At 42.1% G+C, this 27,431-nt stretch overlaps 1 protein-coding gene across 8 annotated transcripts in view; it reads right to left on the reverse strand.

The window, feature by feature from the left end:
• Nucleotides 1-18,122, reverse strand: part of CMKLR2 (chemerin chemokine-like receptor 2) — a 49,542-nt gene extending 31,420 nt beyond the window's left edge. For 5 of the 8 annotated variants that reach the window (XM_086719431.1, XM_086719430.1, XM_086719429.1 and 2 more), the window contains exons 1-3: nt 17,922-18,122; nt 5,392-5,442; nt 1,504-1,730 (exon numbers count right to left, since the gene is read on the reverse strand). The gene's annotated coding sequence lies outside the window, so the exon portion shown is untranslated. The remainder of the gene's footprint in view (nt 1-1,503; nt 1,731-5,391; nt 5,443-17,921) is intronic. The other 3 variants (XR_015255473.1, XM_086719432.1, XM_086719436.1) reach the window with 2 other exon arrangements.
• Between the last annotated feature and the right edge of the window lie 9,309 nt (nt 18,123-27,431).

Here is a 27,431-nt window from a genome sequence, read left to right on the forward strand (position 1 = left end):
TAAACATTAAAAAATATATATATATGAGGAGAAGGGGGCATGAGTTGTGCAACTTCCTCTCAGGAAAACTACATGGACGCATACACAGAATACAAAAACAAATGGAGCAAAATTTTAACAATAGGTAAAAGGGATTTGAAAGAATTCTTTGCCTTCTTCTTGCAAGTTTTTTGCAAGCTTGAAACTATCTTCAAATAATACATTTAAAATACATAAATAATTATAGGTCAACCAGATACAGCAAAATGTTAGTCATCGATCTAGATTATAAGTATGTAATTGTTCTCTGCACATTCCTTCAACTTCTCTGAATGTTTGAAATTTGTCATCATAAAAAATTGGAAAAATACACAGGCTAGGATATTTGTTATGGCTCAAGTATTTAAGGCTTGCAAGACTATACTTCTTGGAGCATGATGTACTGATTTCAGATAGGAGCCACAAATTGAATGGTTAATTTATCTATGATTAAATGAGAGAATACATATCAGCATGCCAATTAGACGCCCTTGTCTAAAGTAGCGCTCTTTAAAAATTTTTTGTCAGTGTTTATTTATTTTTGAGAGACAGAGAGAGACAGAGTGTGAGCAGGGGAGGGGCAGAGAGAGACACACACACAGAAGCTGAAACAGGCTCCCGGCCCTGAGCTGTCAGCACAGAGCCTGGCTCAGGGCTCAAACTCACGAGCCTTGAGATCATGACCTGAGTCGAAGCAGGCACTCAACCAACTGAGCCACCCAAGCACCCCTAAAGTAGCACTCTTTAAATCATTATTTACCTCCTCACTCAGGGAAATCCCATTAGATATACAGTGTAAGCTCTGAGTCCCAAAACTCTTTTTTTTCTTTTTTCAGTTTATTTATGTATTTTGAGAGAGACAGAGAGAGCACAAGTGGGGGAAGGACAGAGAGAGAGAGGGAGAGAGAGAGAGAGAATCCCAAGCAGGCCCCAAACGGTCAGCTCAGAACCTGATGCAGGGCTCAAGCCCACAAAACCATCAGATCAGGACCTGAGCTGAAGCCAAGGGTCAGACACTCAACTGACTGAGCCACCCAGGCACCCCAAAACTGTCTTTTTAAATTCTCCGCTATATCCTTAGTTGCAAGAACAATTCCCAGAACATGGAATAGGCCCAATAAATATCTGTGGAAAGAACGAGTGAGGAAGAGCTTAAATAAAGATGATTTTGGTATAGTTAAATAATTATACCTACTAACCATGAACTCCTGTCATTATGGTCAACATGAAATTTGGCTTTACTTGTTTGGCTTACTTTCTCTTTCTTATTACAGGTTGGGAGAATCAGAATTCTGGAATTGTTTCAGCAACCCAGTAGTTTATCTGGATAAAGCTGAGCCAGGGAAGCTTGAGGTAGTGCTGCTGGGCTCCGGGAGGGAGCAGCAGATCCTTCAGGAAGCAAGCCCGTTGGCAGATTAAGTGTATACAGTGGCCTTGAGGAACGAGGTGCAGCTGCTCCTGGGGGCCTCGGAGGGAAGGACTCACCACACAGGACAGAGCCGACTTGAATCCCGGAGAACTGATGCTCCACCACGCGTGGAGGAACGAAGTCAGCCAGCTACAGGAAGCCACGCGTCGGAGAAGATAGCTTAGTTCTTAAGCAAAGCATCGACACTCACTCAGTAAGGCCAGAAATAAATAAAGCTGCGGGAGACGGCTCAGCCAGGAGTCAGAATGCAGAAATCAGGACTGGAGCAAGACCCGAGAGGAGCCTAAACAGATGTGGAAATAGAGTGCAGTAGCCTGGCAATCAGTTTCGTCTTATTTGGATGTTTGCCAACGTGGAGCTGGGTGGAAGTGTTAACCACAAAACAACAGCCTTCCCATGATCAAGACCTCCCAGCAAACCACTGGGGCTTGCTGATGGTGCTGGTGGCTAACGGGGGCTCAGTCCCAACTGGCAAGTGTCACCCTGAGACATAAGCTGCTGTTGTTTGAGGGCACCCTTTACATTTTACTTGACTGTACTGTACTTAACATTTCTACTCCCAGCTCAGAGTTGAGGCAAATTGACCAGAGTATAACCAAGAGCCTTTTTAATTTTTTGTCTTTATGCCCCTGCCCAGTACCCTCCCACCTCATTTTCAAATCTAGAAAGCTGATTGCTCCTTAGGCAACTTTTATTTAAAATAATTTGTTGGGGCGCCTGGGTGGCTCAGTCGGTTAAGTGTCCAACTTCAGCTCAGGTCATGATCTATCTCATGGTTCATGAGTTCGAGCTCCACATTGGGCTCTGTGCTGACAGCTCAGAGCCTGGACCCTGCTTCGGCTTCCACGTCTCCCTCTCTCTCTCTCTGCCCCTTTCCGCTCATGCTCTCTCTCTCTGTCTCTCTCTCTTAAAAGTAAATAAACATTGGGGTGCCTGGGTGGCTCAGTCGGTCAAGCATCCGACTTTGGCCCAGGTCATGATCCCGTACTTCATGGGTTCGATCCCCATGTCGGGCTCTGTGCTGACCAGTTCAGAGCCTGGAGACCTGCTTCAGATTCTGTGTCTCCCTCTCTCTCTGCCCCCCCCCCTCTGTCTCTCTGTCTCCCCAAATAAACATTAAAAAAAAAGTAAATAAACATTAAAATAATTAATAACAATAATTTGTTTAAATTTATAATTAAATATAAAATTATTTGTTTCAATTTTGTAATTAAATTTAAAATTATTATTTTATATTGAATAATAAAAACGTATCCTTTTAACTAACAGACCCAGCAGATATCTAAAGTGTTTCCAGGGTGACATCTTATCATACTGCTTAAAAAAAATACACACACTCCTCAACCTCATGACACATTGGAGTGAGAATTAAAATCAGTACAGTGGTCTTAATACAGAACTATACCGTGAGACATGATTTGTGATACGTAGGTGTCCGGAAAAATACGATTTATGGCTGGGTTTTATTTCAGATACCTTACCCATTTACAGTGATAGTACCACATAATGTTTCTTCCATTTTCTTCTTCGATCTATTTCATTAGAAAATACTCAACCCGGGGCGCCTTGGTGGCTCAGTCGGTTGAGCGCCCGACTTCAGCTCAGGTCATGATCTCATACTCTGTGAGTTTGAGCCCCGCATCAGGCTCTGTGCTGACAGCTGGGAGCCTGGAGCCTGCTTCAGATTCTGTATCTCCCCCTCTCTCTGCCCCTTCCCTGCTCATGCTGTGTCTCTCTCTGTCTCAAAAATAAATAAAAACTTAAAAAAAAAAAAAGAAAATAACCTAGTGACACCTGTGTGGCTCAGTTGGTTGAACGTCCGACTTGATTTCGGCTCAGGTGATGATCCTAGGGTCGTGAGATCGAGCCCGGCATTGGGCTCTGCACTGAGCATGGAACCGGCTTGAGATTCTCTCTCTCTCCCCCTGTGCCAAGTCTCTTCCCCTCACACACTCTCTCTCAAAAGAAAAGAAAATGCTCAGCCCACTGGCCTGAAAGAGGACTTTACTAAAGAAGTCACCGGTGTGTCCAAAAGCTAAGTTACTGGAGGAGGAGTTATAACTCCAAAAGCAGACTAAGTTAGTGTACCAGCAAAGCAAAGGCTTCACTTCCGTGGATTAATGTACAATTTTGCAGTAAGAAAATTCTGGGAAAAAAAAAAAAAAACTATTTTAATTTTATTACAAAATTTATGAGTTTTAGTTTAGTATTTATTTATTTTTTTTAACGTTTATTTATTTTGGGGACAGAGAGAGACAGAGCATGAATGGGGGAGGGGCAGAGAGAGGGAGACACAGAATCGGAAGCAGGCTCCAGGCTCTGAGCCATCAGCCCAGAGCCTGACGTGGGGCTCGAACTCACGGACCGCGAGATCGTGACCTGAGCTGAAGTCGGACGCTTAACCGACTGAGCCACCCAGGTGCCCCATATTTTTTATGTTGAATTACATATGAGGAAATGTCCTAATTTCTTTAGGATTTAGGGCCTGTCAGCAGCAATTGTGAGAGACATTGAAAGGGGAAGAAAGATTCTCAGCGTCTTTCCTATCTGGTGTGTCTTCTCAGCTTCTCTCTCCCTGTCGCTGTCTGAGCGACACACTGTCAACAGCTTAACACAAATGATCCTTGTCCGTAGAAATATGAATGAATTGTGTCTACTGGAATGCAGTTGATTATTGTCCTGTGAATTACTGACCAGTTTTGCCAGTTTTGCGACTGTTTCTAAATTCATGTCAACATTCCTGATGGCCTATATATGCGTGATACTTTGAATTCTCGTTTCAACCCATGGTAACATCTCACCGAGTCCATCATTCATTAATGAGTTAAAAAAAAAAACAACAACCTTGTGACACGTTAATTTTATGTGAGTCACGATTTACCTGTTTAAAAAATTCTCTTTTCATAAATCTTTAGTCCAAAAGTGTTGCTCCGACCTTGGGAGGACAATGAAGAAGGAGGAGGATGGAGGCGTGGTAAGGTTTTTAAAAAGTGTGTATGAAGTTTCTTTCCGGTCCACTCAATTTCCAGGACCTACATTTACCTTCCAGTCCTAGGATAATGATGGGACTAAACATCAAGGTGGGGAAGCACTTCCTCAGAGGGGTGGGGGGCTCAGTGAATTCCAGGCAAGTGGGGAAGGGCTTCAGAGGAGAGAATTCTGATAGCACCCCAAGTGTGGCACTGCGGAGGCAAATTCTTTCTTTCGGGATCCCAGACTCTCTTCCCTGCACCGCTATGTGTCCTCTTTAAAGACTGTGTATTAGAAGCCAAGTCCCTAATATGACTGTTGGAATCGAGACACCGAAAGCAAGATTAATAGAATTGCTTTGCACAGCCAGAACATTAACAGAGTATTCAAGTATGTGCAGCCTTCCTTTTATCTCTCTCTCTCTCACTTTTTTTTCCACAGACTGAGGCCACTTTAATCGCTGCTGCAGCTACTCAAACAGAGGAAGAGAGCCAAGCTCATGCTCTAGCCATCCCCAAACTCTAAATAAACTGGTGAGATGTGGCGCTTTGCCGGATCAACGCTGCAGTTTGAGAACACGGCAGGCCTTCGTTGGCCCGAGGACACTTACCTGGCTCACCATCGTGGGATGAAGAGAAGTCATAGCAGCCCCCAAAGACGCTCCAGTTATGCCTCATCTGTCACTGCCCTTGCCCCCCACTCTCCCTCGGGACATCTAAATATATCAAGGGTGTTTATGCAGAGTTGAATTCTGGTTCTATGTTTCCTTTCCAGTCTGTCTTCTTTCTCTGTCACCCTCATCTCTTCAGTTGTTAAACTTCCCTCTTTCCCACCAGGCCCTCTTCATCTTGTGCTTTGGTGAAATCCACAAACCATCATAAGCATTTCTGGGCAGTATTTTATGGTCGTTAAGGACTAGGGCCCTGGAGTCAGACAGACCCTGGTTTCAAATTGCAGTTCCACCTATTACCTACCTGTGTGGCCTTGCGAAGTTAGTCGAAAGTTCCAAGCCCCGATTTCTCCATCTGTAAAAGAGGGATCATAATAATATCTACTTGATTGGGTAGCTGTGGGGATGAAATGAGGCAATCAAGGGGAGCTCAGTGTCTGATACATAGTCATTTGTCACTATTATAATTGTTTTCCCTAGGTCTCCAGACCTCTAAATCCCATTTTCCCTCTATTTCTAGTGTATGTCTATTTCCTATTGTCTTATTTGTAAGTACTATTTCACATTTGTTCCCAATCCAACGTAGAAACTGGTAAGGTTTAGGACATCCTACCCAACATATGGCACCTTGGTATATTAAATAGCTTAAGCTGAAGGAGTTTGAGAAACAGCAGCAGCAGAAAGGACTCTCTGACCTCCCTTGTCTCCCTTGAAGCAGGTCATAGGAGTCTCATGTGACAGATGCCCTCCATAGACCCTGAGGAAAGGGCATCCTTACCTCCAAGGAAGTAGGGACTCTGAGAAGGATCTGAGCAACAAACCTTGCCATGTTTCCCCCACTTTACTCTCTCCGCTCACAACCCTTCGTCTTAACACATTTTCAGAAGTTCTCATTTTTGGTCAGGATAAAAACACTCCAGTATAACGGTTTCCTCAGGTCTTCATTTCCTTATGAAGGCTCCCGAGTCATGCCAAACTTGTATTAAGCAATCTGTATGTTTTTCTCTCGATACTCTGTCTTTTGTCGCAGGGACCCCAGTTGAAAATTTAGAAGGGGAGGAGGAAAAGATATTTTTTTCCTCCCCGATAATGGCAAATCGAAGACAGTGGTCACACATACCACATCTTTTTTTTTTTTTTTAATTATTACAGCCAACTTCAGTTTCTTCATCTGTGATCTGGGGAGAAACCCCATCAAGAGACCATTGCTGGGTTGTTTAAACAATATTAACAAGATACTTTCTGTACAGATGTAGCTCTCACAAACATGGTGAACATTCCTAAAAACCCACCGGACTTTCTACAAGAAGTGTGGCAAGCACCAGCCCCACAAAGTGACACATTACAAGAAGGGCAAGGATTCTCTGTATGCCCAGAGAAAGCAGCATTATGACAGGAAGCAGAGGCTAAGGTGGGCAGACTGATTTTTCAGAAAAAGGTTAAAATTACAAAGAAGTGCCGAGGCTTGAATGTGTTGATCTCAACTGTAGATCGAAGAGAATGCTGGCTATTAAGAGAAGCAAGCATTGAAAGTGATCTAGCTCTAAATGTCATATTTGTTTTATTATGAAGATGATATAATCTTGAGGTTATGTTCACTTTAAAAAAAAAAAAAAAAAGAGGGGCCCCAGGGTGGCCCAGTGGATTGAGCGTCTGACTCTTGATTTTGGCTCAGGTCACAATCCCAGGGTCATAGGGTCAAGCCCCGTGTCAGGCTCCTAGCTGAAAGTGCAGAGCCTGCTTGGGATTCTCTCTCTTCCTCTCTCTCTGCCCTTCCCCTGCTTATGCTCTGTCTCAAAATAAATAAACAAACATTAAAAAAAAGAAAAAAAAGAAGAAGAATGATAGGGGTGCCTGGCTAGCTCAGTGGGTAGAGAGCATGTGGCTTTTGATCTACAGATCATAAGTTCAAGCCCCACATTGGGTATAGAGTTTACTTAAAAAAAAAAAAATACACAGGATACGTATGTGTCTAGCACAGTGCCTGGTTTATAGCCAAGAATTGTGATATATCATTATTATTATCTTACTTTATTAATCTTTGAATTAGGGCGTATTATGAAATAATTCACATAACTAGCATGACTTTGTTGAGAGGTTGCAAATTCTTAGGCTTCCAGCTAATGTAATGATCACCGGCTGTAATCAGAGGGCTCATTTGATATTATTCAGGCTTGGTTTAGCTAACATTTTGGATTTATGCTTCATTCTAAGAAAACATTGGCTGAAACATACCACTGTGAGCAACAAAATAATGGTTTCCTGCTGTTACCGTAAAGCTGCATTGTGCTCATTCCTTCCTTTCCAAAGTAGGACATTCTGATCCTGTGATAATGTTCTACTGAAGGAATGTATTTATTTTGCACCAAATGATTCGTGTAGATGAGTTCATTTCTTGTGCTGAAGACGGGTCTAACATAGCTGGGACTTCTTGCTGTGATCTCACTGACTTGCTGTCATCCAACTGGCTAGAAAACACAGGAATTGTCTGGCTCAGCAAGAAGAAGACCAGCTTTTCAAAAGAAATTCTTTTGGGGCATTCTCTCAACTTTGATGAATAAGTTATCTACCGATTGCTTAAGAAAAAATCTAAAATGGAGGCAATGGTGATTCTTTAGGAAATTACTGAAGAACAGTCAGTGGACTTGAGCAGATTCCGTTTCACATGGCAAAAAAAAAAAAAAAATAGATGTAGTTTTTAAAAATCAAGCTTTTGTTTATTTGAGGCTGAAATAAATGAATGTGAATATTCTTTTTTTAAATTTTATTTATTTATTTTAAGTAATCTTTATACCAACATGGGGCTCGAACTCATGACCCCAAGATCAAGAGTTGCATGCTCTTCTGACTGAGTCAGCTGGATGCCCCAGCACGTGAAGATTCTCGTAAATATTTTAATAAAAGTTTAAAATGGACAGACACTCGGGGCGCCTGGGTGGCGCAGTCGGTTAAGCGTCCGACTTCAGCCAGGTCACGATCTCACGGTCCGTGAGTTTGAGCCCCGCGTCAGGCTCTGGGCTGATGGCTCAGAGCCTGGAGCCTGTTTCCGATTCTGTGTCTCCCTCTCTCTCTGCCCCTCCCCCGTTCATGCTCTGTCTCTCTCTGTCCCAAAAATAAATAAAAACGTTGAAAAAAAAATTAAAAAAAATAAAATGGACAGACACTCTCTATAGTCATTTCCCCCTCCTTGTGTCCTGGGAAACGCAATACCTTTCTGAATAAATCTTTTTTATAGTGTTTGATATATTATAATCCTTCCTCTGATAGAAGCAATTTTAAGTGCCTACTGAAGTTCAGAATACTTGCCCTATTCATTCTCTCAACAAAACAAAACAAAGAAAAAAAAAAAAAAAAAGAAAGGCAAACTGTGGAGAAACGCCATGTTTATACATGAAATATTATTCCAGAGCAAAGCCCCTCTCCCAGATAAGGCAAGAAGAACTCGGTCATTTTACTATCTTCTAAAATTTCCCCCATCTTCTTGGTTAGTGCATGTGAAGGACTATACTGAAGTAACATTTTGTATGTGAGCATGTTGAAAATGAGAAAATCACCCCAGAGGTGAAGGGCTATTTCAATAGGGCTAATGAAATAAAAGCCCAGGTGGGGCAGAAAGGCAGTCAAACAAAAAAGTCATGTTTAACATTAGCTATCTGATCGGGTAAGAGTAAATAATTTATTATTTGCTTTTTTAGTTTATTTATTTTGAGAGAGAGAGAGAGCGCTTGAGGGAAATGCAGAGAACCGAGGGAGAAGGGAGAGAGAGAGAGAGAGAGAGAGAGAGAGAGAGAGAGAATCCCAAGCAGGCTCTGCACCATCTGAGTGGAGCCCAATGCAGGGCTCAAACTCACAAACCATGAGATCATGATCTGAGCCCAAATCAAGAGTCAGAGTCAGAGGCTTAACTGACTGAGCCACCCAGGCGCCCCAAGAGTAAATAATTTATATCAACTTAGTATTTTTCATTATGTAGCTAAACAATTGATTTGACTAAGCTTTTATTTCCTGAACTTGCTGGTTGTTTTTGACTGGGGAGAAAATCACCGGCTCTACTGAAGGGTAAGCGGTATTTTCAGATGTTAGTTCATTACAGTTCATTCTAAATGAACTCTTCTCTGACCACCACCAGCCTGTCCCTCAGTCTCAGTCAAGGTCACTGCTCTATATGCTTTACTTATAATTGTTAGTTATATATTTGAATACATAATAAATGTCTCTCCTCCGACAGGCTGTAGTTTTTGCTTGCCTTTATACCCCTAGAGCCTAGCTCAGTGCCTGGCAAATAGTAGAGTTCAAAAATATTTATTGCCTGGCTGAAAGCCTACGTTAGTGGCTTTTGATAGAAGACATTTATGCCCATGGCATCTTGACAATAACTAACAATAATTTTTATCTGAGAGGGCAAAGGTGAGTTTGAGGTGAGAATTTAAATTCTTGATTATCATCAAATTCATTACTTCCTGTGTTCAGTTCCTCTTTTTTATTAGAGGTGTTAAAAGACTGTTGAGTGCTTAGGAAAGCTAGCTTCCCTCCTGAAGGATGTGTTAAATCTGTTCAGCCACTTAATTAGACAAGGACTTTTGGTTGACAATGGGTCTTACTTCCAGGAAAAGGTGATGAAATTTTCCTCTAAAATCTTACAAAAGCAAACTAGTTCACTATTTCACGAGTAACTCATAATTAAAACCAGTTCACCCAGTGGCGCCTGGCTGGTCCCATCAGTGGAACTCTTGGTCTCAGGGTTGTGACTTCGAGCCTCATATGGGGTATAGGGATTACTTAAAGATAAAATCTTTAAAAAAAAAAAAAAACAGATAAATAAAAAAGAAATAAAACCAGTTCACCTAACCACATGCAAAAGGAAGCAAATACCAGGCACATCTATTTATATAATAGCATTTAACACATTGTGGTAATACCTAACATTTCCTGCGTATTTGTGAAGTACAATACGATGTTAAGCCATTTTACGTGCATTTTCACATTTAATTCTCTCAACAACCCTGTGAGATACTATTATTATTTCCATGAGGCACAGAGAGCTTGGGCACTTAGCAATAGTGTTGAAACTCAGACAAGAGTTCTGGGTCTGATTTCAGGCACTTGCTTCTTAAACCTTGTGCACCGTAGTAATTATCTGTGGAAGTGTTTTCTCCCTTACTAAACTGTGAGAGCCTTATAAGCAAAGATTATGTTTTAATCATCCTTTTTTGTTTGTTTGTTTGTTTGCTTGTTTTTGAGAGAGACAGAGTGCTCTAGATAGGTAGAGAGAGAGGGAGACAGAGGATCTGAAGTGGGCTCTGGGCTGACAGCAGAGAGCCTGATGTGGGAGCTCAAACTCACAAACCGTGAGATCATGACCTGAGCTGAAACCAAGAGTTGAACGCTTAACTGGGCCACCCAGGCACCTCTTGTTTTACTCACGCGTATGTCTCAAGTACAGAGCAGCCTGCGGAAAACCTAATAGGTGCTCAATAAAAGTTTAGTGTTGGAGGAGAAAGTGCTTTCTCAGTCATCCAAACTATAGTATGTGTACTAAGGTTTCAGTGTTAAACATAGTTAACTATATCGTGTATATAAATAAAATACACAAATCTAACAAATATTTAGACAAAATAAAACAAGTAATTATACACGTAAGTATCCTACTATTTTTTTTATTAAATTAGTAATCCATATTTTCCGTTGAAGCATAAGAAACTGCCATTTTGTTAGGTCAAAAATGGTCAAGTCAAATAACAGCACTTTTAAAGGGTATAACCTAATTGAAAAATCTATGTCAACTCTTAATTATATAATCAGGCAGAATACTCCATTACCATATTTTTTTTTCTATGCAAACAGAAGTGCATCATTACAAACCACCAATGAGAAAGTTCTATGAAAAATTAAGGATGTCATATCCATAAGCACTATGTTCCAGGTCCGGGGATCCAACTGTACGTATAAATTATTTTTCATGAAATTAGGGACGGTGTGGTCCTAATGAAAATTCAACACCACACATATTTTTTTAGACTCGGCTTGAATTCTCTTTTCCAAGCTACCAGGTTGCAGACCTCCTTTCAAAGTCCTTCTCCACGAAGTCCTCCCTTTTTCATAGCAACTCTGCCTTCATCCCAAGACCTGATGCACCCCCTAGTGTTCCTCAAACACTTCTGGAATGATTATATTACATGTGTTTATAATGATCACGTTTTGTTGAATAGTGAGGTCTGTTATATGCAATTATGTCAAATATTTGAAATGGCAGAACTAAACCCAACTGACTCATTTATTATTATTATTATTATTATTTTAATTTTTGAGAGAGAGACAGACAGACAGCACGAGCAGGGGAGGGGCAGAGAGAGGAGGAGACGCAGAATTTGAAGCAGGCTCCAAGCTCTGGGCTGGCAGCACAGAGCCTGATGCGGGGCTCAAAGTCGTGAACTGCAAGATCATGACCTGCGCTGAAATCGGACGCTCAGCCAACTGAGCCACCCAGGTGCCCCCATAGACAATTCTTTAATAACATTTTGGGGGGGGGCATAAAAAGAAAACACAAAATTAGAACTTCAGAGAGAAACCCTGGAAGCCATTTTAAGCACCAGTGAAATCTGCTTCGCTTCTGCATGACTCCTGAGGGAACACTATGACCCTCCTAATTGAATTCTTTATGCGTTAGACTTTATGAAATGAATTAACTTCTTGGCTTCACCTTAGCTGGAACTTTGTATTCATGAGGTAGGTTGCCTTTTCGACAGTAACACCAACAAGGCCTCTTGTTTTTGGTGTCCTAAAAAGTCCGCCTAACCCACTGGTGAGCCTGAATCCTTTTCCTACTCTCCTTTCGTCTTCAGTTTAAAAAGAACACTCAAAACAAAGTCCACTTGGGAATTTCCTGGTCCTCGTTGGGTCAGCCTGACTTTGAGCCCAGCTGTATTAATGGATTGGTTAAATTCTGAAATGCTTTATGCAGATCAGCCACACTGGCAATACAGGTTTTCAGGACTTCAGTGAGAGCCTTCACTGCCGGATTGAGTTAGATGTGGATTCCTAAGGAGAGTAGTCAGCAGTATTACTGAAAACAGCAGTGAAAAACATCAAGTGTTATATAAATATATTCCTATTGTAACCTGAAAATCCCTCCTGTTGACAGTGGACACAAATGGGGTGGTATTTAGGGTGTTAATTCAGGATTCATTGGGGCGTCTCCATTTTTCTGATGTAGTTCCACTGTGCTTGCCCGAAAAAACATATCACACTTGAGAAGAGTTCACCCAAAAGTATTCCCGGGGCCTCCAGGAGGTTATTGCACGTGTTTGAGTACAAGTTCGCACCCCCTGGGCACCACAACTCTTATCAGTGCACTGCCCAAGCCTGGGAATGCTTGTCGCGTCAAAGCTGGGTAGGGCTTTGGCATGAAGTGAGGGTCGTGGAATGGAGAATTCTCTTTCATTGATATTTTTTTTGTTGTTTTTGTTAGCAGAGACCATAAACAGGGCTTCTTGTGCCCTGATGCTTTAGTGGAAACAGCTCTCTGCTTTTCACCTGCATGCTGCTCTCACATCCCTTGTCTCATGGGTCAGAAGTCTCTGCTCCTCCCTCCTAGCAAGTGCTTACACAAGCTCCTAGGGCTCAGGAGGACTTCTGGTGGGTACATCCCATCAGTTACTCAGTCAAGTCCAAATCTTGCCATCTCACTTTGACTGTGTCATGGGACACTGACTCTCACCTCCTCCATGAACTGTTAACCTGAATATGCCTGTTCACATCCCTCTCTGCCTTTTCTAAACTCCACCTTCGGTAGGCACCCCATACTTCTTTTTTTTTTAATGTTTATTTATTTTGAGAGAGAGAAAGGGAGAGAGAATGAGCATGCACATGACAGAGAAAGGGGCAGAGAGGTAGAGTGAAAATCCCAAGCAGGTTCCGCCCCATCAGTGCAGAGGCCGATGGCGGGGTTCGATCCTACAAACTGTGAGATTGTGACCTGAGCCAAAATCAAGAGTCAGATGCTTAACCAACTGAGCTACCCAGGCGCCTTAGCACTCCATACTTCTATACGTTTTTAGGTTAGGGGCTCCTGTCTAGCTCAGTCAGTAGAGCATGCGACTCTTGATATCAGGGTTGTGAGGGTGCCTGGCTGGCTCAGTCGGATATCAGGGTTGTGGGCTCGAGCCCCACTGAGCATAGAGATTACTAAAAAAATAAATTAAAAACAGATAAACGGACAAACAAGCCTTTTTGGTTTAATAACTTCATTCTGTTCCCAGGCAGCATAGCGTTAAGCTTACCAAGGGCAAGACTCTTCCTTTAAAATTCTTATGTCTTCTTCTACCAACCTAGCCAAGGATTCCATCAATAACTGTTTGATTGAATAGGATTATGAACAGGCACCTTCTTTTAGCTAATGATAAACAAACAATCCCTTTCTCCCTGGCAAAATGGCAAATAATAATTTCCAACTTCCATCTTTTTTTTAAAGATTTTTATTTTTATTCATTTTTTTTAATGTTTATTTATTTTTGAGAGAGAGAGACAGAGACAGAGTATGAGCAGGGGAGGGGCAGAGAGAGAGGGAGACACAGAATCCAAAGCAGACTCCAGGCTCCAAGCTGTCAGCATAGAGTCCCCAACTCAAGCTTGAACCCACAAACCGAGAGATCATGACCTGAGTCGAAGATGGATGCTTAACCGACTGAGCCACCCAGGCACCCCCTGGTGCTGGTTTTATTTTTTTTAAGCAATCTCTACGCTCAACGTGAGGCTCGAACTCACGGCCCCGAGATCATGCCCTACCAGCTGAACCAGCCAGGTGCCCCCCAACTTCCATCTTCCACATGGAGGTGAAACAGAGTAAGACAAAACAAAAGAATATTTAAACCATTCAAAAGTCCTATCACACTTTATTTATTTGATTTTTGAATTCCTTTATCACAAATTATGTGTTTATTTGCACATGTCCTGCAGAGAGCTGCTGCGTGTCATATTTCAAACACCGAAGTTCACAGGGGTTCGTTGATTGATGTTTTAATAATGAACAAGAGTGGCCAATGAGGTCCACATCAGATGGCTGGCTTTCCCCTGGGTCAGTTCCCCTCACAGAGAGAAACTCTTCCACAGGCAAAACCAGGCCCTATTTAACCTTTACCCTTCCACCTGCTAATTAATCATCTGACCAATATATTAATTGGGCTGACGGTACCACGGCATAATGTCTTACAAAACACTTGTGCCTGAATCATGTATACTTGGCTCCAAATGGCACGATTTTCTTTAACAATGAAGAGCATTTTTCGGGGCGCCTGGGGGGCTCAGTCTGTTGAGCCTCCGACTTCGGCTCAGGTCATGATCTCACGGTTTGTGGTTTGAGCCCCGCATCGGGCTCTGTGCTGACAGCCCGGAGCCTGGAGCCTGCTTCGGATTCTATGCCTCCCTCTCTCTCTCTCTCTCTGCCCGACCCCTGCTCATGCTCTCTCAAGAATGAATAAATGTTAAAAAAATTTATAAAAAAAAAGAGCATTTTTCATCTTATTTGAGTATCAACGGAATAATCAGAACATACTATGATGATTGAATAATATGAAAAAACCGTCTGAGTGAAAGAGCTGCCTCAATCAGTATTTATTGGGTGTCCACTGTATGTGGCACTGTATGTAATGAGCATCCATTATATAGATCTCACTGAGCAGTGACTCAGCCAGACATTTAAAAAGGAGGCAGGGGGAGGTGGATTGTGGTGCTGGAAGAAACGTGGCCCATCAGTTTTATTTTAGAGAAAAGGGAACTGAGGTCCCAAAGGTTTGCTTCAAGCCATGAAACAAGCTAAAAGCTTCGTTGGTGTTAGAGCTCTGCGGTGACAGGCAAAATCAAAATGGCAAGTGTAAAGATGTGCCCTCACACCTTTGAAGCATATTTGGAAACTGTGCAATTCAAGAGAATGCTGTTAGGTGTGCCTGGGTAGCTCAGATGGTTGAGCGTCCCTCTTGGTTTTGGCTCAGATCAGGATCTCCCAGGCACGAGATCGAGCCCTGCATCGGGCTCTGCGCTGACAGTGCGGGGATCCCTGCTTGGGATTCACTCTCTGCCTCTGTGCACGCATGCACACACATACACTCTCGCAAAATAAACAAACAAACAAACAAACAAATTAATTAATAAATATAATTAAAAAAACCAAAGAGAGAATGATGTTAGTAATCTTCATTTAACCAGCTATGTCTTTTCTATCTATTAACTTCTTATGCTATCAGCTGTTACTGTACTCAGACTTCACTACTTTCATTAGAAGTTTTACAAGGCAGAAACCTTTACTAGTCAATGTTATTAAAGAAACCAGGTGAATTAGAACTGAAGAGCCCCCATGAGATCAAATATTTAACTTTTTTTGTGGTTTTTATGAAAGCTGAAGACCGAAGAAAAAATAGGAATTTTCAATATGATAGAGTTTTTAAATCATTAAAGTAATAGACTATTAGAGAAAGTTCAGGAAAAAAAGAAGAGCTATATCACATGAAGAGGCCCAGCATCCACCAGTGTGGCATAACAATTATTACTATTACTATTATTATTATTATTATTATTATTATTATTTTGAGTAGGCTTCCATGCCCAGCACAGAGCCCAATGCAGGGCTTGAACTCATGACCCTGAGATCAAGACCTGAGGTGAAATCAAGAGTCGGACACCTAACTGACTGAGCCACCCAGCCACCCCTAAAAATTATTTTGAGCAGAAGGCACCTGAGGTCCCCAAATAACTCAATTGTCATAAAGCGCCTCCTGGAGAGCAACCTGGGAAGACTGACTCCTTATTAGAGGTGACGTCTGCACACCACCCGTAAACAGACAAGGGCCCAGTCAGTTATCTTTCTAAAAAATCATTTGTTTTCCCATTCCTTTATTAAGGGATGGTATATAAATTAGGAAATCATGATTTCCTTCCCTCAACTTCCTAATTAAGATGGTATATAAACCCAAATTCTAACCATCTCTTTTTTAAAAAAAATTTTTAATGTGCATGTATTTTTGAGAGAGAGACAGTGCAAGCAGGGGAGGGGCAGAGAGAGAGGGAGACACAGAACCCGAGGCAGGCTCCAGGCTCTGAGCTGTCAGCACAGAGCCCGACGCAGGGCTTCAACTCACAAACCAAGAGATCATGACCCAAGCTGAAGTCGGACGCTTAATTGACTGAGCCACCCAGGTGCCCCACTCTAGTCAGTTTAATTTGCAGGCCTTCAGAACTGAACCTAAGAGAGTAAAGTTTCCCCTCCCTAACATACCATCAGTTTACCATCAGTACATCATAAGCTCATTACAGGCTCATTACCACTACTATTTTGAATACTTCAGTTTTTTTCAACTGCATTTACTTTTTACATAATTAATATTATTAATACTGTTGATATTATAAGCACCCATTCATGATGCTACATAATCCTCCAAATTATGATTTCCTAATGCCTGCAAGATATTTCACTGAGATGCTATATAAGAAGTCCTTAACTAGCCTCCTACCATTGGATATTTGACTGCTTCTGATTTTTTAAAAATTATAAATGATTTGGAAAAAAGAACTTTGAGCATACAGCTTTCCTCCTTTCAAAATTACACCCATAGGTTGTCTCCAAGTGCTGTGGCCTTTGAAAAGGGAATATTCAGTTAAATATCTACCTCAGATGACAATTAGTGGTAAAGTAACAAGATATGTGACATTCTGTTATAAACTAAATGACTGAAGTCCCAGGTAAAATCATAAATAAAGACCATGAGAAAACTGAAAAAGCATCTAGCGTCAGGAAGATGTGAAAACGTGAGGAGAATTTAATTCAGTCAGAGGAATTACTTGAACTAAGTAATTGAAGACCCACAGAAAGGTCCATTGGTCTTTTATTTCTTTCCCCCACACAACAAACAAACAAAAAAACACTGGTGGATTCATTAAGCAACAAGTTTGTGGAAGCTTGGGCGGATGAGTTTGTTTTAAGCGAAAAAGGGCCAATTTGAAAGAATAATTGCTGGTGAAAGTTATCAAATTTTCATTTGGTTTTCATTAGCTTTTACTGGGAGGAAAGGATAAACTATTAGACTAAAAGCAGCTGGCTCCCACCTCCCAAAAGAACAATCACGTTAGATAAACCTTTTCTCCCAGCAATTTCCCTGCATTTAGTCATTTGTCCTTCATTAGGAGAGCCCAGGTACCAATTATCCTAACAGGCAATTGATTATGAGATTTCAAAAACGCAGCAACAACAAAGAAATGTTTGTTCTGAAGAACCACAAGCTATTCGTCTTTAAAAGGGAGGAAAAAAAAAACAACAACAAAAACCCAACCAACCACATTTACAGCTCAGTTTAGAACTTTCCCCCCTACCTTGTCATTTAAGGAGGGCGAAATCAATTTTCATCTCAGAGCACCATTTTCTCCTACTAGTTTTCTCTAAGTGGCCTTTCCACAAATGATGTTTGATTATTTCTGAGTCACAACTACTTAAAATCCACATTTATGAGCTGTAATTTTCTAGGTAAAAGCCGAGGAAATTACTCAAAGTTCTTTGTGCCCTCCCACCCCCTCACCCGAGCGACACCCTCATGTTCTCTCTTTCAGGGTTTGAGGTTTTAATCAGCAGCAGGAGCAAACCTGGTTATGACCTTCCCTAAAAACTGTGACAGGACCAAAACTATGAATCTGCACATAGAACTTTTCCTAAACTATCAGGAGTCCTTTTTCTGGTCTGCCAGCTGGTACTTAGTCAAAATACTGTTTTGTAAATAAATCATCTGCAGAAAATCCTCATCAGGTCGGCTGCAAATGTGTCAGTCTGAGGAAAACAAACAAGAAAGCACTTACCAGCTAATTTACTTTGAGGAGAGAAGCTATTCTGATGCCTGGGTGTGACCTCCCCGTTCCAGAATGAAATGGAGGGTGGTTTTCAGAACGGCTACGTTGTACACTCTTTCCCAGCCTCCTCATTTGGCTTTTATCTGGCTTTTGAAAGGACACTGGAGGAGAGTGATGTTGGGTTTCATTTGAATGTGGTTCTTCCCTTCCTCCACCACCCTCCACAAAAATGCATCATGTATTCCAGGAGAAAAGTAAACGATGAACAAACAGCACAGATTAATTCTTTTGCTCAGCGTGTATGTGTGTATAACTGAGGTTTGTTTTTTGAATGGAAACCATTGCTATTGGCTGCAGTGCCGCAGGCTGAAAAGTGATGGGGGGGCACCCATCCTTCCTTTGTTTGATGGGCTTTTGCTTATGAGAAGTCAAGTTAAATTTCATTCTGACGGTGGAATGAAAAGAACCTTAGAATGTCAAAGGAGAGCTCTTCAATTGCACAGCGAAGTGTAGGGCTCATTAGGAGAGATTTTACTTACCGGGTTCCAGTGTGTTTCTGACAGTGGAGAATTGTAATCACACATTAATTAGGTGTTTTAGTTTTTATTTCTTTATCTAGATGGGTTGCCAGAGAAAGCTCTTAGGAGCTGAGGAAATTGATGGATTGGTTTTTTTATCCCTCATCTCCTTCTGTGGTCCCGCAGATGTGAGCACATCTGTGTATCTGAGGTAAGGCTCAGAATTCAGAAATTCACAGGATAAGAAACATGGAGGCAAGCCTTAAGGTGGTTAGCTTCCCTCTGCAGAGCTAACGTGTTTTTTGTAAGCTCTAACAGCAGCTCGATCATGTGATATTGGAAATTGAACATTAGGTCACAAAACATTGTTAGGCCAGCTTATTGAACAGCCTTAGGTGAGCTGCCAGAGACGAAGGCAATTTTGTATTTGACTGATGGATAACAGAATATGCCATCTCAAAACATGCCTCTGTGGCATAAAGATTATTTTGAGCTGATTGTTTTTAAGAAACTGCAGACACAGAAGAAGCTCTGAAAACAGAATGGAAGTTACCGTTTTGTAAGGGAAATCTATATTTATAAAGGAAATTTACATTAGAAAGGGGGCCTGTATCAGGAAGCGAGCTATTACCAGAGATGACTTTTTCACCTGAGAGACTGCTTGGCAAGGCAACCTTTGTTTACCAAACATTTCCTCTTCTCACCTTCCCGTGAATTTCCTTCCACGGCTTTTAGCACCAGACCCCAATCCCTTTCCTTACCTCTGGATGGTATGTAATCCTCAGTCTTCTGGTCTTTCGAGTCTCATATTCTAGTGGGGCTCCCGTATATATGTAATTAAAATAGTGGGTTTTTTTTTTCTCCTCCTGTTAGTCTTTTTTTTTTTTTTAACAGGGGGGAGCCTTAGCCAAGAATAGTGAAAGGTAGAGGGAAAATTATTTTTCCTCCCTTTCATGACCAAGTCTAGAAAATCTAAAGCAGCAATGCTTATAGGGGCGGGGGGGGGGGGGAGGGGGGGGCGGGGGGAGGAGGGAACATATCAGAATAACCCTAGGGGATGTGTGCACATGCTTTTTCAAAATATATATATCCCTCAACCCCATAAGGATATACCCTCTCCAACATTTGCCCGATCCCTTGATTCCACAGAAAATAACCACTGTTAATAATCTTTGCATATTTCTTTTCGGTATTATCTGAGCATAAATATGGTCTTTGGAGGAGGTAGTCGTAGAGCTCTCTGCTGGAGATTCGTATCTAGTCACCAGTTCCTACTCTTTTGTATCAGCAACATTAGCATTTGTTAGTAGTTGTAGGTATGGGGCACCTGCGTGGCTCAGTCAATTGAGCGTCCAATTTCAGCCTAGGTCATGATCTTGCAGTTCATGGGTTCAAGCCCCGCCTCAGGCTCTCTGCTGTCAGAGCAGAGCCTGCTTCCTATCCTCTGTCCCCTTCTCTCTCTGCCCCACCCCCGCTCTTATTTTCTCTCCCTCTGTGTCTCAAAAATAAAAATAAAACATTCAAAAATAATTATATGTAAACTTCTGTAATCATACCAAAGTACAATTTCATCCACAAAAGACATTTTGAGAATTTGGGGAAGACTTAGTTATTTTACAGAGTTTTGACCGTATTTTTTGGCAATAGAGCAGGGAGCATTGAGTAGCAAATGATAGAGAAGATAAGAGAAAGGACAGTTAGCAAACGCTTACTAGGTACCAAGCACAGTTTAAGCGCTGAAATCCAGGAAATCGTAAGCATTTCTTCCCCCAGGATTTTATTTGTAAGCAATCTCTACGCCCAACATGGGGCTCGAACTCACAACTGAGGTCAAGCGTCACATGCTCCACTGACTGAGCCAGCCAAGCCAAGTGCCCCAGTGTAACCATTTTTGTTTTAATGTTTTAGTTACTTCTGAAAATGACAGAAGTGAAACATAGGCTTGCTTAGCTTTGAAACGACAGAAGTGAAACATAGGCTTACTTAGCTTTGAAATTGCTACCAAACAATCAGGAGCAGTAAATAAAATCTCTCGGCTAATGAACCCTATAGTTTGCCGTGCATTTGAGAGAGCTCCCCTTGGACATCGTAACATGATGCCTTATAGTTGATCCATTATTCAAAAGCAGTTGAAGCTGAAGGGCTCACATGTACTAGAGATAACTTACTTGCCACCCCACGCATGCAATAGATGCAGTAGACATCAGCCAGGCTACTAGGTGTATTGGCTGAGCTGGTGAGTCACTTCAATGGAGATGGCTTAACAGAGCCTCTACTGGATGTTGCATAGTTGTCCTGAGCATTCAGTCTCCAAACACCATGCTTTTAAGAGACTTAACTAATTGGGGGCACCTGGATGGCTCAGTTGGTTGAGCCTCTGACCTTAGCTCAGCTTATGATCTCCTGGTTCATAAGTTCGAGCCCCACATCAGGCTTTGTGCAGACAGCACCAAACCTGCTTTGGGTTCTCTGTCTCTCTCTCTACCCCTCCCAAGCGTGCTCTCTCTCTTTCTCTCTCAGAAATAAATGAACATTAAAGAAAAAAATTTTTTAATTAAAGAGACTTAACCATTAGCCTATCTGTCTATGAGAAGAGATGTTTCTGGAATTGAGTGAGTGGGGGGAAGGGGCAGGAATAACTTCTGCCACATAAAAGGATTTCAGACCCTCCCCTGTTCATGCTCTGTCTCTCTCTGTCTCAAAAATAAATAAACGTTAAAAAAAATTAAAAAAAAAAAAAAAGGGGGGGGGGCAACAGGGTGGCTCAGTCGGTTAAGCGGCCGACTTCGGCTCAGGTCATGATTTCGCGGTCCATGAGTTCGAGCCCCGTGTCGGGCTCTGCGCTGACAGCTCAGAGCCTGGAGCCTGTTTCAGATTCTGTGTCTCCCTCTCTCTGACCCTCCCCTGTTCATGCTCTGTCTCTGTCTCAAAAATAAATAAACGTTAAAAAAAAATAATAAAAATAAAAAGGATTTCAGGACAGTGTCACCACATTCTAAATCATTGCAAATTCTCTGAAGCCTGTTGGGGGTAGGATTTCAAGGGGTCCTTTGAGAGGGGCATGTGTGTGTAAGCAGGTCTGTAGGGCCACCTTGGCCCAGAAGAGAAGATATGAAGTGCCTCTATCATATTTTTTGGTTAACGGTATGCCTCTCTTAAAGAACTTTTCTTCACTGATGCTTGAAATTTCACTGTTAGAGAATTGTTCTTTGGAAAAGATGACATTTTAAAAGAAAAGCTTTGTATTAATTTAGTGAAGCTCTAATAGTTAGAATGGGTCAGGCAATTTTAATATGGCCATCCCCTCTCCGCACCCCAACCCCACCGGAAAAAACGTTAGGGTCAGCCACTTGGTCTCCCTTCTTTTGATAAGATCAAGATCGTTATTCTTTTCCTTTCTTGTTTGATGTTAAAATAGGTTACTTGCCCCAAACACCCGAGTACTCTGATGATAGAAATTTCAGAAGTAGATATTTGGGAAAATACAGTGAGGCCACATTGATTTTGTTAATGATAATTTCTAAACTTTTTGTTGTCACTGTTTATTTAAAAGAAAAAAAGAAAAAATTCAGCCTAGAACATTGGAGAAGAGATAATATACAAGCAGACATTTTCTTATTAAAGAAGCTGATTTGTGGGGCACCTGGGTGGCTCAGTTGGTTAAGCTCTTGGTTTTGGTTCAGGTTCATGAATTCGAGCCCCAGATTTGTATCCTGCTTGGGATTCTGTCTCTCTCCCTTTCTCTCTGCCCCTCCCCCCTGCTTGCTCGCGCACGCTCTCTCTCTCTCTCTCAAAATAAATAAACTTTAAAAAAAAAAAAGATGGTTTGTGAAAAATGGGAAAACTTCACTTCTTTTCATTTTTTCTCCTCTGGTCATAGAGAGAGACGACTGTCTCTTTGTTTAAGTGCCCTTCTTCGGCCTGTTTCTTCAGGGTCAGAGATTAAATTTGGGGGCCTTTATTGGTTGAGCAGTGAGGCTGGAACCATGCAAAGCTTTTCCTAGACTCTGAAATGGACTCACAGGCACAGACTCAGTGGCTCTGAGAGGTCACATTGATGAGCCAGGCTAACCTGACCATACCCGGCAGCTTTTATGCCACTTAAAGCAGAGAATTCTGAAAGGCCATTAAGGACAAAGCCCTTCTCCAAATTCTTGCTTTTAATTCCGTATGGCCCCTGCAGGAACTGAGCCTGGAGGATGCTCAGGAAGTCTGTTGGAGGATTTAGCTATACATCTTTTTAATTAAAATACACAAAGCTCTAATTACCTGCGGAAATGTGGGGAACGGCTTGTATTGTTATCTCTTATTTGAATAAACCTTCTCTTTTAATATGCCAAATGACAAATCAAATGAGATCTACATAGAAGGATTTAGACTGGTTCTCTTCACTACGACATCTCAGATGCTGAGGGCCTGAAGCTTTTGCAGAGCGGAGCGACCCCCTCTCAGAAGGTCCCCGCGTCGAGCTGCTGCAGTGAGGCCTCTGCAGTGAGGCATGTGAGCAAAGGCTTCAGGGCTCTGGGTTAATAATTTCTCTGGGAGAACTGGTCGCAGCCACTCTAATTCTTGGAAGAAGTATTTCCTCTTTTTGTAACCAAGGGAAGTAAATAACCTTGTTCACTTACTGCCCTGGAAAAAGAAATGTGGTTTGCCAGTGGTTAAATCAATCTGCTGTATGTCACTTAGTCAACAGGCATCTGGGTGACACCATGCTTGGTCCTGATTCAAGAGAAAGGACTGCTCTGGGAATTCAGGCCCCTCCCAACCATCTACTCTAATTACGCTACTTTTCTCGTTAAACTGCTGATTATGGGTATGATGTCAGTACATCTGTATTTTTCTAAAATGTCACATTTTGGGGAAGGAAAAGATCACAGAATAAAGCATATTTTCTCGACTTCTGTAACTGGTTCGATCACTATTTGCATTTTTCATTAGGAAATTGGTAGCCCGGGGGCCTGCTGCAGCTGCACACGCGTTTTTGTTCCTGCTGCACAGTGTTTTCCAGAGTTCGAATTAATTTCCATCATTTAAAAATCAGGAGATGTCACATCGCCGTCCTGATGATCATCTCCTCGTGAAAAACTGGACAGAGCCGGATAACAATGGGTCTGCGTCCCAAAAGGACACCGTCGGAGGAGGCCGGGTAGCGGTGGTTCCCGGTACCGTCAGCAAGGCGCTGCTTTCCGGCCCCGTCCCTTTCTCCTGCCCTCCCGACTCCTGGACAATATCCATCTGACCCTCCAGGAATTTGCCCTTTCAACCCGTGCTCCTTTCTAATTCTTTTCCTGTTGAATTTCTTCGATTTAGGGAAATTGAGTACACAGAGAGGTCATCAGGCAATCATTTTTAACCGCATGAGGAATTTTAGGTTTGTTTTTGTAAATAAAAATGAATCCTCTGCATTTCCCTAGTAAAACCTGAACGCATTATAAATATGATTAAATTAACACAACCGACTTTAACCTGCTTAACTAGGATCAGCGATATGCCAAAGGAGGGACATGGGGCGCGGACTGCCCAGGTGCAGGCAATAGGGAGGGCACTGTCCGTAGGGAATTTAAAAACAATAATGAAACCAATTAAAGCCCTTCTGCTTTTTGTGTGATCACCGCGTGCCAGCAATGCTGAACAAGGTCAGTGATGAACCACTCCTCTCAAAAATCCTTTTGTTGGCTTAAGGTTTAAAGAATTGCTTTGAGAACTATGCGTTTAATTTTACATATATATAGTATATCCAATATATTATGTACATATATATATACACACACACATTTTATTTTACAAGGTGTTTAAAAAATTTTTTTTAACATTTATTTTTGATACAGAGAGAGACAGAGCATGAACGAGGGAGGGTCAGAGAGAGAGGGAGACACAGAAACCGAAACAGGCTACAGGCTCTGAGCGGTCAGCACAGAGCCCGACGCGGGGCTCGAACTCAGGGACTGCGAGATCATGACCTGAGCCGAAGTCGGACGCCCAACCGACTGAGCCACCCAGGCGCCCCTACAAGGTGTTTTACATGAAAGTTTATTACTTGTTCTTATTTTAATTTTTGTTATTTTTTCATTTTTAAATTAATAAACTTTTTTTTTCAGGAATAGAATTTAGTGGTTCATCACTTACATATAATACCCAGTGCTCATCCCAACAAGTGTCCTCCTTAATGCCCCTAGCCCCTTCAGCCCATCCTCCCACCCAACACCCTGCCAGCAACCCTCTGTATTTAACCCTCTGTATTTATGTTTTGTCTCCTGTTACTTATTTTTTAATAGACGATGTAGTTTATATGGAAGTAAAGTGGAAAAGCTCCCAATTATAGAGACATCCCCAGTGCCATGCGTGGCCTCAGTTCTGCTTTCTTTTGAGATTAAATTGGTAATGGTTCCAAATCGGTACAGTTCCTGTTTCCTCACTGTGATACTACGTACGCTTACATTTAAACTATAGATTTGAAACACACAGCGAAAGCACATGGTAAAAATCAAGAAGCAGAATTTAAGTCGTTTCCATTTCTACGTCCCATGCCACCACTTGGAGCTTTTAGTTATATTTAAAATGGGAAACAGTGAAAGAAAGGGAGAGCTGCAAGGTGTGGTATATTTTGTTCGGCAAATGTAAATTTTTAGTTCAAAACTTTTTCTTTTTTAACTGAATTTGGATAAAACTTTTAAAATAGAAAATCATTACACACACACACACACACATATATATTAATGTTTATTTTTTGAGAGAGAGCCAGAGTGCACATGAGTGGGGGAGGGGCAGAGAGAGAGGGAGACACAGAATCCAAAGCAGGCTCCAGGCTCTGAGCTGTCAGGACAGAGCCCGACGGGGGCTTGAACTCAGAAGCCATGAGATCATGACCTGGGCCGAAGTCAGACGCTTAACCAACTGAACCACACAGGCGCCCCATAAAATTGAAAATCGTTTTTAAAAATTGTTTTAAAATGAAAGACTGGGATGGCGCGCCTGGGTGGCTCAGTCAGTTGAGCATCCAACTCTTGATTTCAGCTCAAGTTGTGATCTCAGAGTGGGTCGTGGGATCGAGCCCAAGGTGGGGCTCTGCACTGCGTGTGGAGCCTGCTTAGGATGCTCACTCTGCCCCTCTCCCCCTAACTCTCTCTCTATAAAAATTACTTACTTGGGGCACCTGGGTGGCTCAGTCGGTTGAGTGTCTGACTTCAGCTCAGGTCGTGATCTCGCAGTTTGTGAGTTCGAGCCCTGCGTCAGGCTCTGTGCCGACAGCTCAGAGCCTGGAGCCTGCTTTGGATTCTGTGTCTCCCTCTCTCTCTGCCCCTCCCCTGCTCATGCTCTGTCTCTCTCTGTCTCAAAAATAAATAAAAACATTTTTAAAAATTACTCAATTAATTAATTAATCACAAAAATGAAAGATTGGAGGCACCCGGCTGGCTCAGTCTGTAGAGCGTGCTACTCTTTTTTTTTTTTTTTTAATTTTTTTTTTCAACGTTTATTTATTTTTGGGACAGAGAGAGACAGAGTATGAACGGGGGAGGGGCAGAGAGAGAGGGAGACACAGAATTGGAAATAGGCTCCAGGCTCTGAGCCATCAGCCCAGAGCCCGACGCGGGGCTCGAACTCACGGACCGTGAGATCGTGACCTGGCTGAAGTCGGACGCTTAACCGACTGCGCCACCCAGGCGCCCCGAGCATGCGACTCTTGATCTCAGGGTTGTGAGTTCAAGCCCCACATTGGGTGTAGAGGTTACTTAAAAGTAAAATCTTTAAAAAATAATAATAATAATAAAATGAAAGACTGATTCAAGAAGTAAAAGCATTACAGCAATGATGTGATTTAGTAGTTGCCTAAATTGTACCTTCTGCAGACAGATCAGTTTCACTAAAATTCAATGACTAATTGCTGATGTAGAGAAGTATCTTTTTCTCCTATCCATTTAAGTGGGGTTCCTGTGAGAAAAGACAGATTGACAAGAGAAAAGCATACACATTTATTTAATATAAGTTTTAAGGTCATGGGACCTTCCTAAGGAAATAAAGACCTGAAGAGTGTTTTATGCCAGGTTTGATGAAGAATGAAAAGTCATGAAAAAATGTGGTAGGACAAAGAAGGGTATGAGCAAAGTGTGTAAACTGGGGGAACAGCAAGGCCCCTTTGTTCTAATTCCTCCTGGTGTCATGGATGTCAACATGGATATACTTTCCTCAAGTACAGGGAGGGCGCCTCTCCCACAAGGGTTTCAGGACCCGCTTCAGGAGAAGGTCAGAAGGTTCTTCCTGCTGCACACGCTCTTTCGCAAATTCCTTCATGCTTAATATATTCAATATGTCAAGGTGCCATATTTTGGGGTAGCATGTCCTGAGCCTTGTCACTGGATAGTTATTTGCGTGAAATATTATTATATCAGACGGCAACCAATGGATGTGCAGTCAAATTGTTAGTAAGACATAAAAAGAAGCAGTTAGGCCTGGGAACTTACATACATTTTAATAAAGGGTGTTTCATTGTGGAGAAGTGATAGACAAAGGAAGAGGGGGAGGCGGACTTCTAGGGGTGATAAATTTGGGGAAGCTGACTAAAAATGTATGGTAGATAAGGGTTGTTTTAGTAAGTGCTATAGTCTGAATGTTTGTGTCCACCCCCCACGGCAAGATTCATATGTTAAGTCCTAACTCTCCACCCCGAAAGTGATAGGAGAGGGGGGGCCTACGAGAGGTGATTGGGTCATGAGGCAGAGCCCTTGTGAATGGGATTAGTGCTCTTCCTGGTGCATGAAGGGAGACACTTTTTTTTTTTTAAGTTTATTTTTGAGAGAGAGAGAGAGAGAGACAGAGCATGAAGGGGGGAGGGGAGGGGCAGAGAGAGAGAGAGGGAGACACAGCATCTGAAGCAGGCTCCACACTCTGAGCTGTCAGCACAGAGCCTGACACGGGGCTTGAACTCACAAACTGTGAGATCGTGACCTGAGCCAAAGTCAGACGCTTAACTGACTGAGCCACCCAGGCGCCCCGAGACTCT

The sequence above is a fragment of the Puma concolor genome, chromosome C1, assembly GCF_028749965.1.
Source record: "Puma concolor isolate L17-30 chromosome C1, mPumCon1.1.hap2, whole genome shotgun sequence".
Taxonomy (NCBI): Eukaryota; Metazoa; Chordata; class Mammalia; order Carnivora; family Felidae; genus Puma; species Puma concolor.